General features: G+C 33.7%; 1 long non-coding RNA gene across 1 annotated transcript; it reads right to left on the bottom strand.

The window, feature by feature from the left end:
* Positions 1-234: 234 nt before the first annotated feature.
* LOC117110577 lies at positions 235-5,494 on the bottom strand. The gene is made up of 3 exons (XR_004445725.1): positions 5,358-5,494; positions 2,510-2,702; positions 235-295 (listed from the first exon to the last, which is right to left on the bottom strand). It is a non-coding gene; the product is annotated as an uncharacterized LOC117110577 (long non-coding RNA).
* Between the last annotated feature and the right edge of the window lie 2,923 nt (positions 5,495-8,417).

Below are 8,417 nucleotides of genomic sequence, written 5' to 3'. Positions count from 1 at the left end.
TCATGATATGCCTATATATGGTCATGATATGCCTATATATGGTCATGATGTGATGTAATCATAACCATATTTAGGCATGTCACATGTTTTTGCCAAATAAAATTTTATATTCTGGATTTTAAAAAAAAACAAAAAAATATGAGAATACACAAATAAAAGGGGATTGAGATAACCAACTAACAATTTTTACTTAAGTCAAAAAATTATGTAAAAGCAACCAAATATTAAAACTCACAGAGTGAACCTGAAAGCTGTTGTTTGTTTCCACGGTGATCAAGATCATCACAAAGGCAAGCTACAAATAGTGCAAGTATTTCAATTTCCATATGAAAATAAAAATGAACAATTCAATGGCATGAGCCGCTCCTGGGGTCGGAAATGGGGGAGGGAAGTGAGGGGAGTTAACAACTTAAGCTTTGTCTACACTATCAAATTTTATGCGACAAAAAAATGTGATGTGCCCATATATGGTAACGATGATGTCATACATGTATCACATATCATCAAATTGTATCAAAAAAAGTTGATCGTGTTCAATTCTATGTTTCATCACATTTTTATGTGACAATTTTTTGATGGAATTTGACAGTATAGACAAAGAATAATACCCGATTCACACGTGAAGTTAAATTTAACAAAAAGTAACAAATTGTAACCGAGCGATCTCCCGAGTTATTCCTACCGAGATAAAAAGCATTCACACGCGTCTGTAAGGTAATGCCAAGGTCGTGTAAAATTTATTCAGTGTTTATTCATTGAATCATTTTTCACCTACTGCGATATAGGTCTAGCCTAGGTCTAGTTGAGAACCCCTGTCACAGATGGACTGTTGAACTCACCATCACAGTAAACATTCGAAGCAATCAATGCCCTTAACAACTGCTGTACTACTACTACTACTAAACTAGGCATAGCTTCCAACGTTTCTGTCGACTCTTGATAATACTAGTAATAGTACTAACACCATCCTGACGTTCATTTTATGTTTCTTCTACCATTACTAATTAACATCAATAACAAGGGTAATTCATTCATCATTGAGAAAAACTAGGCCTATCTATTTCTAGTGGATCAGAATCGTCTGCAGAAGGAAGAAAATTCAAAGAACCCTGTGAAACACAGTAGATTGTTGTTGTGTTGAAATCCCTGCGCATGCGCAGATCCATCCATGCTACATCTCGGAAGCTTTACCAGCCTCAGTGTGGTTGGTAAAGATTACCGAGACGTTCCAAGATTTTACAAGGATATTACACAGAGGTACTTTCACACGTGCCGTAAAATGTTACTTTCGGTTACATTTTGTTACCTTTGGTAAGATTTTTGTACGTGTGAATCGGGTATAAGACTGACAATACAAGCACAAAATTCTGCTATCTGTCACTAGCCTCGAGCAAGGTAAAATCTTCTGTTTGTTTGAATCAAAATCAGAATGGCGCTGCTACCAGTTGACCAAGGTAAAGTTAGTTGACCTTTCTCTTTCCCAAAATTACAAGCACTCCTGGACATCTCGAGGCGAAAGCATAGCTGGGCAGATCAAGCTCAAAGCACTGCAGGACCAAGACTCTGGAATAATTTACTTTGAACATTAAACAACTACCTTCACTTGATCATTTTAAGTCAGTACTCAGAAAGAATCTTTGTTTTTTAATAATCTCTTTTTTGGAACTGTACCTTGAGCAATGACTGTTGAAATGGCACCATAACAAATTGATCGATTGATTGAAAATTATATTACGGTATGTGAACACGGCTCTAGTTTATGTAAAGCATCATATTTATAACTTGTCTTGTGAAAAGGATTGCTACTTATTACATAAGACATTGAGTAAAATTGCTATTGGCAATCATTATAATATTTCATTTTATATTACATTTTATAATTAAATAAATAATCTTGGCCCATGTTACTATTTTTATTTACGTGTATTTAATATTCAGCTATAGTACACAAAATATACAAGAGGCAGCCAAAGGCTCAGATGAATGTATTTACGAAAATATAAAAATATCTAAATAAAATATACAAAACTACAAAAAAAAAATTAAAAAAAATTAAAAATATCACATTAAAAAAATTACTAAACTTAAAAAACACTAAAAATGTCTTCAAAATATATAAAAAAATAGATACATAAAATTTGAATTACTTCCAACATTACTAAAACAAAAAACAAATATTGCACATAATAACCACAGAAAAAACTTTAAAAAATACATTACAATATATTTCATTTTTTTAAATTATATATATAAAATAATAATAAATTAACAATTAATTATTGTTAAAAATATTTAATAATTAATAATCATTAATAATTATGTTATACATAATTATAAAAAATTAAAATAATTTATTAATAATTAATATTTATTTAATAATTAATAATACCAGTAAATTTATAATTATCCTAAAAATAATTAATAATTATTTAATAATAATTAATAATAATAAATAATAATAATAAATTAATAATTGTTAACAATTATTAATGTTTATTGGTCCACATACCTGAGAGCATTCAAACTGTTAATATTCTCGTAGAGCAAATAGCAGAAGTGGCCAACAGTGAAGGCATGATACAAGTTGTGGTAAGGGGGTCACAGTACCCCTTCTTCACCATCAGAAAGAAGTTTGTTAAGGTTCTCTTATCTATTCTGTAGCTATGCAATAGGCCCATGTCATCAAACATACTCAAACAAACCTATATTAAAGTGTAGAATAAAATATTTTATTTACAATTTTTACCAAAATTGATGGGTTCGATTCCCACCTGAACCACTTGCAAGATTTTTTTCACAAGCATTTGGGAACATACTGAGCATTCAGAACTATAACACCTCAGGTAGGGAAAATTTGGATTTGTAATAAACTCCAATAAAACTTCATAAATTATTGGTTTGTGTTCCATTGGAATGAGATTTTATACAATATGAGCCAAGTTGGTTTCACATCATTAACTGGTCACAGTTGTTAATGATAATCGTCTGATACTTAACGTGGGTTCACACTGAACTATGGCGAAATAAATTAAGTGGGTCATCCACATGATCTGGCTAAAATTTCCATATGAACGCTAAATTATGAGGAAATGAAGGAAGTAGCTGTACAACTGTCATCTAGATGTATCATCTAGACTAACTTCTTAATCCAGAATTAAAAAAAAAAAAAAAAGGGTGCCTTCGACCAAATGTTATGCCCATCCCTGCTTTGGATACTTAGATATATTCCTCTAGGGGGTTAATTGGTGTTGCAAAAGATAGTGGGTATCAGATAAAAGAGTAAGAATAAAGGGTGCTTATTATCATGGTGATAAATAATCCTCAAATAATTTAGTATGATATTCTTTCCACAAAACATACCAAGCAATATGTATAAAAATGTAAAACATAAAAAATATTAATATTCATAGAAGTTGCAGAAACAATATTTAAGATACATAAAAACATTTCCAATCTTTAAATTAACAAAGAACAAATTGAAAAAAAATATGAATCAAGCAGAGAATATTAAGTACAACCATGCAACAAAACAAAACAGTGGATTTTATTAGGTTTGTGTAAGTTAATAATATTATTTTAAGATTCATAATATTCGTTTTATCTATTTCAAACAAACAAATTTATATGTTGATAATCAAACCAAAGGATTTTATTATTTTCATAATACAGTGGCGATGCATATTATTGAAGAAGAATGTTGACCGGCATTGTTTTTTCAATGATTCTGTGTATTACTTTAGAAACAAAAAACATGAAATACATCGCCCTAAAATCAAGAACTTTAACTGTAAACACCCTTCACTGAGAAGATAACAATAGAAATATGTTACCGTGGTTATGCTTGTATTGGATAGGGCAAAACATATCCATTTGTGCAGAACGAGTGTGCACAGTGTTTGCCGATTGCTGAATCACCTAATGCGAATTCACCAACTGATTAAAAGTTCAACCTAATTTAACGGGCAGTAATACTGTTATAACACAAAACAAAGGTTAATGATCATAATCAATGTCTGAATTAAGCTTATGTAAAATAATTAATACATAAGAAAACAACACGTCGTATAGGCCATGGCCACAGACCCTACATTATAGGGTCTGTATAGGCAAACAACTCGGGTAACAACTACATTCCTGAACCATCGCACATGTTCGTACAGTTTCCACGTACAGAGATCAAGCCAGTCGGCTACTTTCAGCATTTGACATTCTTTCCTTGTCTCCGATAATATTTCTGAGTAGGCGGCGTACAAAGACTTCGTCTCCGATAACATTCTTGAATTGGCGGCGTCTTTATTTTCCCAAGAGTATCATTGGACCCTATTTGTGGGAACGTTTCTCACTGAATTAATTGTTACTAGGCACCTTAGTACTGGCAGCTTATACCTATTTAAAGCAATTTATTTCCATTCATGCCTAGATTAAACACATTATTTCCAAGTTGAATGTTTTTCATTCTTTCACACCCAATTAATGATAACTCTGGAGCCGCAGCTAACACGGCTCCTGGATTACGGATGATTTCCCTGTACAGTATACCCCCTAAAGGCCAACTCAGACAGCGTCGTACGACGCAGCCCGACGTGATTCTAATAGTCGGGGACAGTCTTGAGCTGTTGTGAGAAATAGTAAACATGTTTAATATTCTACGGAGCGACGGTCTCCGATGCAAACCATCGCGTCTGCGTTTAACTAGCGAGCTTTCAAAATGGGCGACGGGGAATTCAGTCAACTATGAACGTCTTACTATGCATTTCACGTCTCAACATCAAAGCTGTTTCGATTTACAGGACAACGCGGTCCTTCGTATTGCGTGATCAATTATACAGGCGCCCCCAGCGAGTGTCATGACTCACTTTGCCGTAGTCAATACAATGCCAATTCACTTAAAGCCTGTTGTCAAATCCACACAACGAACGACTTCCCCATGTAATCGCATGCGCAGTACGGTTTTATGCTCCACTGCCCGTCGTAGAATGCTGCGTCGTCCAAATCGAAACCTGCTTATTCACACAGACCCGACGCTACATCGAATCGTGTCGTGCTGCGTTGTAAAATGCTGTCCTGGCCATGCACTCTGATATCTAATTCACGCATTGTTTACACTACTCGGCGTTCCATACAATAACCCTTATTTGGGCATTGAATATCTCGCTGCCGAACTTGTGCCCGGCAGAACCGACGTTGGCGCCCCTGCCTGGAACTTGATCAGGCCTCGGCTACAGTCAGTAGTGCAAGGCGTAGGCTAGGCCTAACTATCTACTACAAGCACCAAGGCCCGGGTTGACTTTTTCAGTTGGTTTTTGACAGAGATGGATAAAATAAGTAAAAATATAATATAAGAAATGTTTACTCACGAATATATATTTGATTATTCATCATCGCGCTACGATAATTTCTGCAAAAATATTACCGGCACTGCCGAAAAACAAAGCTGGAAATATGTCAGTAGCTAAATGCACAGTATTTGCAAACATATTTACTTGATGGTGGTGTTGTGTTGGTTGTTAATTACGGAAGCGCCTAAGTGCCATCTACTTGACGACTTGAAGATTAATTATCTTGTCAAGTCGACATAAAATACATATCATGTCGACTCATGTACTGATAAGTTTTCCTTCCATGTCGACCTATCAACTTTTAAAAGTTGCCATGGTGAGATACATTACCTTGCCAAGTCGACATTATAATAGTAAAAATTATATGTTGTCATGGCGATATAATTATCTTGCCAAGTTGACATAGTAAAAATATGTTGTCATGGCGATATATTATCTTGCCAAGTCGACATAGTAAAAATTATATGTTGTCATGGTGATATATATTATCTTGCCAAGCCGACATAGTAAAAATTATATGTTGTCATGGCGATATAGATTATCTTGCCAAGTTGACATAGTAAAAATTATATGTCGTCATGGCGATATATATCTTGCCAAGTCGACATAGTAAAAATGTTATGTTGTCATATAAACTTTATGCAGAGGTAAAGGTATAGTTAAAATCGGAGAGACACAGAATTCTTTGAGATTAAACAGGGAGTAAATGTAAAGCAAGGCTGCGTCTTGTCCCCAATCTTGTTTAACATTTTTATGAATAAATTTTAAAAGATTCTTGTTTCAAATTATCTTGGTATCAGAGTGAATGACACGTGCTTGGGGGGGGGGGGGTTATTCTGGGCTGATGATGTTGTCTTATTAGCAAATAATGAGCATGAAATGACAAAGATGCTCAACTTTGCAATATTATTTTCTAAAACATGGAATTAAATTTTAATTTAGACAAATCTAATATTCTACTTTTTGGAAAAAGAATTGATAAAGTAAAACAATGGAAGTTATGGTTTTCAAATATCTTGGAGTTAATATATCCAGAAACTAAATGATAATGTTACAATCCAGAATGTAATTACAAAGTGCAGTAGACTATATTGCTTATATTAAATCATTGATTGATAACTGCAATAATTTTAAAGGATATTTATGGGGATAGGCCTATTTTATGGAGAACAATTAATTGATCTCCCATCTATAAATTATGGCAATTATGTATAGTGAACTTGGCTGGCTGCCAATAATATTGGCTGCCGATATTTCGCGCATAAAATATTTTCATCGCAATACATATGGAATCACATCGGTGGCCAAAACTTTTACTTAAGGCTTTACTACACGTAGATAGTAACTTTGATAATTTCCGTTTTAAATCTCTTAAATGTGTTTCCAATGTTTTCTCAAAATGTGAAACAGAAAATTTATTTAAATTAATATGTGATACTATTGATTAGCCTATCCCATCGGAAATGGGACCAACTTAATTTTGAATAGGGCCTAAACTTAAAGAACACGTTTGTACTGATAAGTAATCTTGAACAAAAATGGCCAAAACTTTTACTTAAGGCTTTACTACACGTGGATAGTAACTTTGATAATTTCCGTTTTAAATCTCTTAAATGTGTTTCCCATGTTTTCTCAAAATGTGAAACAGAAAACAGTCCTTTCCTCCATAACATCGGATTGGAAGGACTAGCAAAGCTTGAACATGAAATAATAAATACAAATAGGCCCCCTAGGCCTATTTGGAACCAATTTATAAATTCAACAACTGATTAGAAGACGTATGCTCTTGGCTCTTTTTCACTAAATCTTCCAAAAGAAATTGAAGAAAAATTTGACATGTTTTGTAAAAAGTGTGCTAGAAGGGCATGGAAAAAGAGAAATGAAATCAAAAAAGAAAATGAACGTTTTTGACTTTAGTCCTGTATTATTTATATGACTTTTGATTTACTTTATGTGCATCTGAATTGTCTTTTTCTTAGCATAAGTATTTTTTGTGAACTTTACTGTCCACTGTATTGTTTTTGACGCACCTTCTGTTGAGAAGTGTGCCACTGATTGAAAAGTGTAGTTCCTAATAAATTATTATTATTATTATCAAAAATGTAGTACTGACAACTATATGCATTTTCTTGCCGTTTTAAGACTAGAGAAATTCAACTTTCTAGAGTCGTCAGGTATCCAGTACACTCTTATCAGCTGCTGTCGCTGCACTTGTAGCCACCGAAACTGAATGGCAAAAATCGATGAAGCGCTGGTTACGCTTCACTTAACACAGACAACTGTTGAAAGTAAATCCCATTGAATTCGCGATACTACCAAATTACCTAATTAAAGTATCGTTTTGATTTTCAAGAAAATATTCACAACAATAATATACTCCTTATTAAAACAAACAATGATATTAAAATGTAGTATCAGTTAATCATTTTGTTTGACAATCTAGAGGGCCATATTAAAAATATATTAATGTTTTAATTAAGTTAGTTTTGTTGTAGGCCTGCCTGTGCCTTTTACTGTATATTAACAAACGAAAGAGGTAAGAACGTAAGTGAAATCATTTATTGACTTCCAATTAATACAAAACTAACGTCAAATGTATATGTACCTCCTTTATATTGCTTAAATACACAGCAAACCCTGGAAATAATAAGGTTTTGTACTTAGCTTATTAAAGTACTATATATTGGCATTTATAGAGGGCGATGTTGATATAATTGACATCTCCAAAGGCATGGAACTATAAATTGTTCATTGTGTATAAGAGACAGCTCACCGCCCTCTGGTGTATTATTCTAATAAGAGGTGGTTTTTCACGGCCGAGATAAAGTTGGCTTTTCAATGCTTCTTGACTTTCCGCTGATTCCACAGAATTTGCTCCTCGGTTCCTCTTCTGAGATCTGCGTCTCTGAAGTTGAGGACTGAGAACTGGTTGGATGGGGTCTTCATCAATATGCAAAATTGGTTCAATATCTCCAGATAAATTCAAACTTGCTTTTGAGCCTAAATTTGAGTTCAAGTCTTCTTCTGAGCATTCGACGTTTCCCCCATACAACTGGTTCTTCCCGGACATTGTAGGAT

This window comes from Anneissia japonica, unplaced genomic scaffold (assembly GCF_011630105.1).
Source record: "Anneissia japonica isolate Jap-2015-1 unplaced genomic scaffold, ASM1163010v1 scaffold13445_len18528_cov127, whole genome shotgun sequence".
NCBI classification, from domain to species: Eukaryota; Metazoa; Echinodermata; class Crinoidea; order Comatulida; family Comatulidae; genus Anneissia; species Anneissia japonica.
This window is presented reverse-complemented; position numbering and strand designations above follow the sequence as displayed.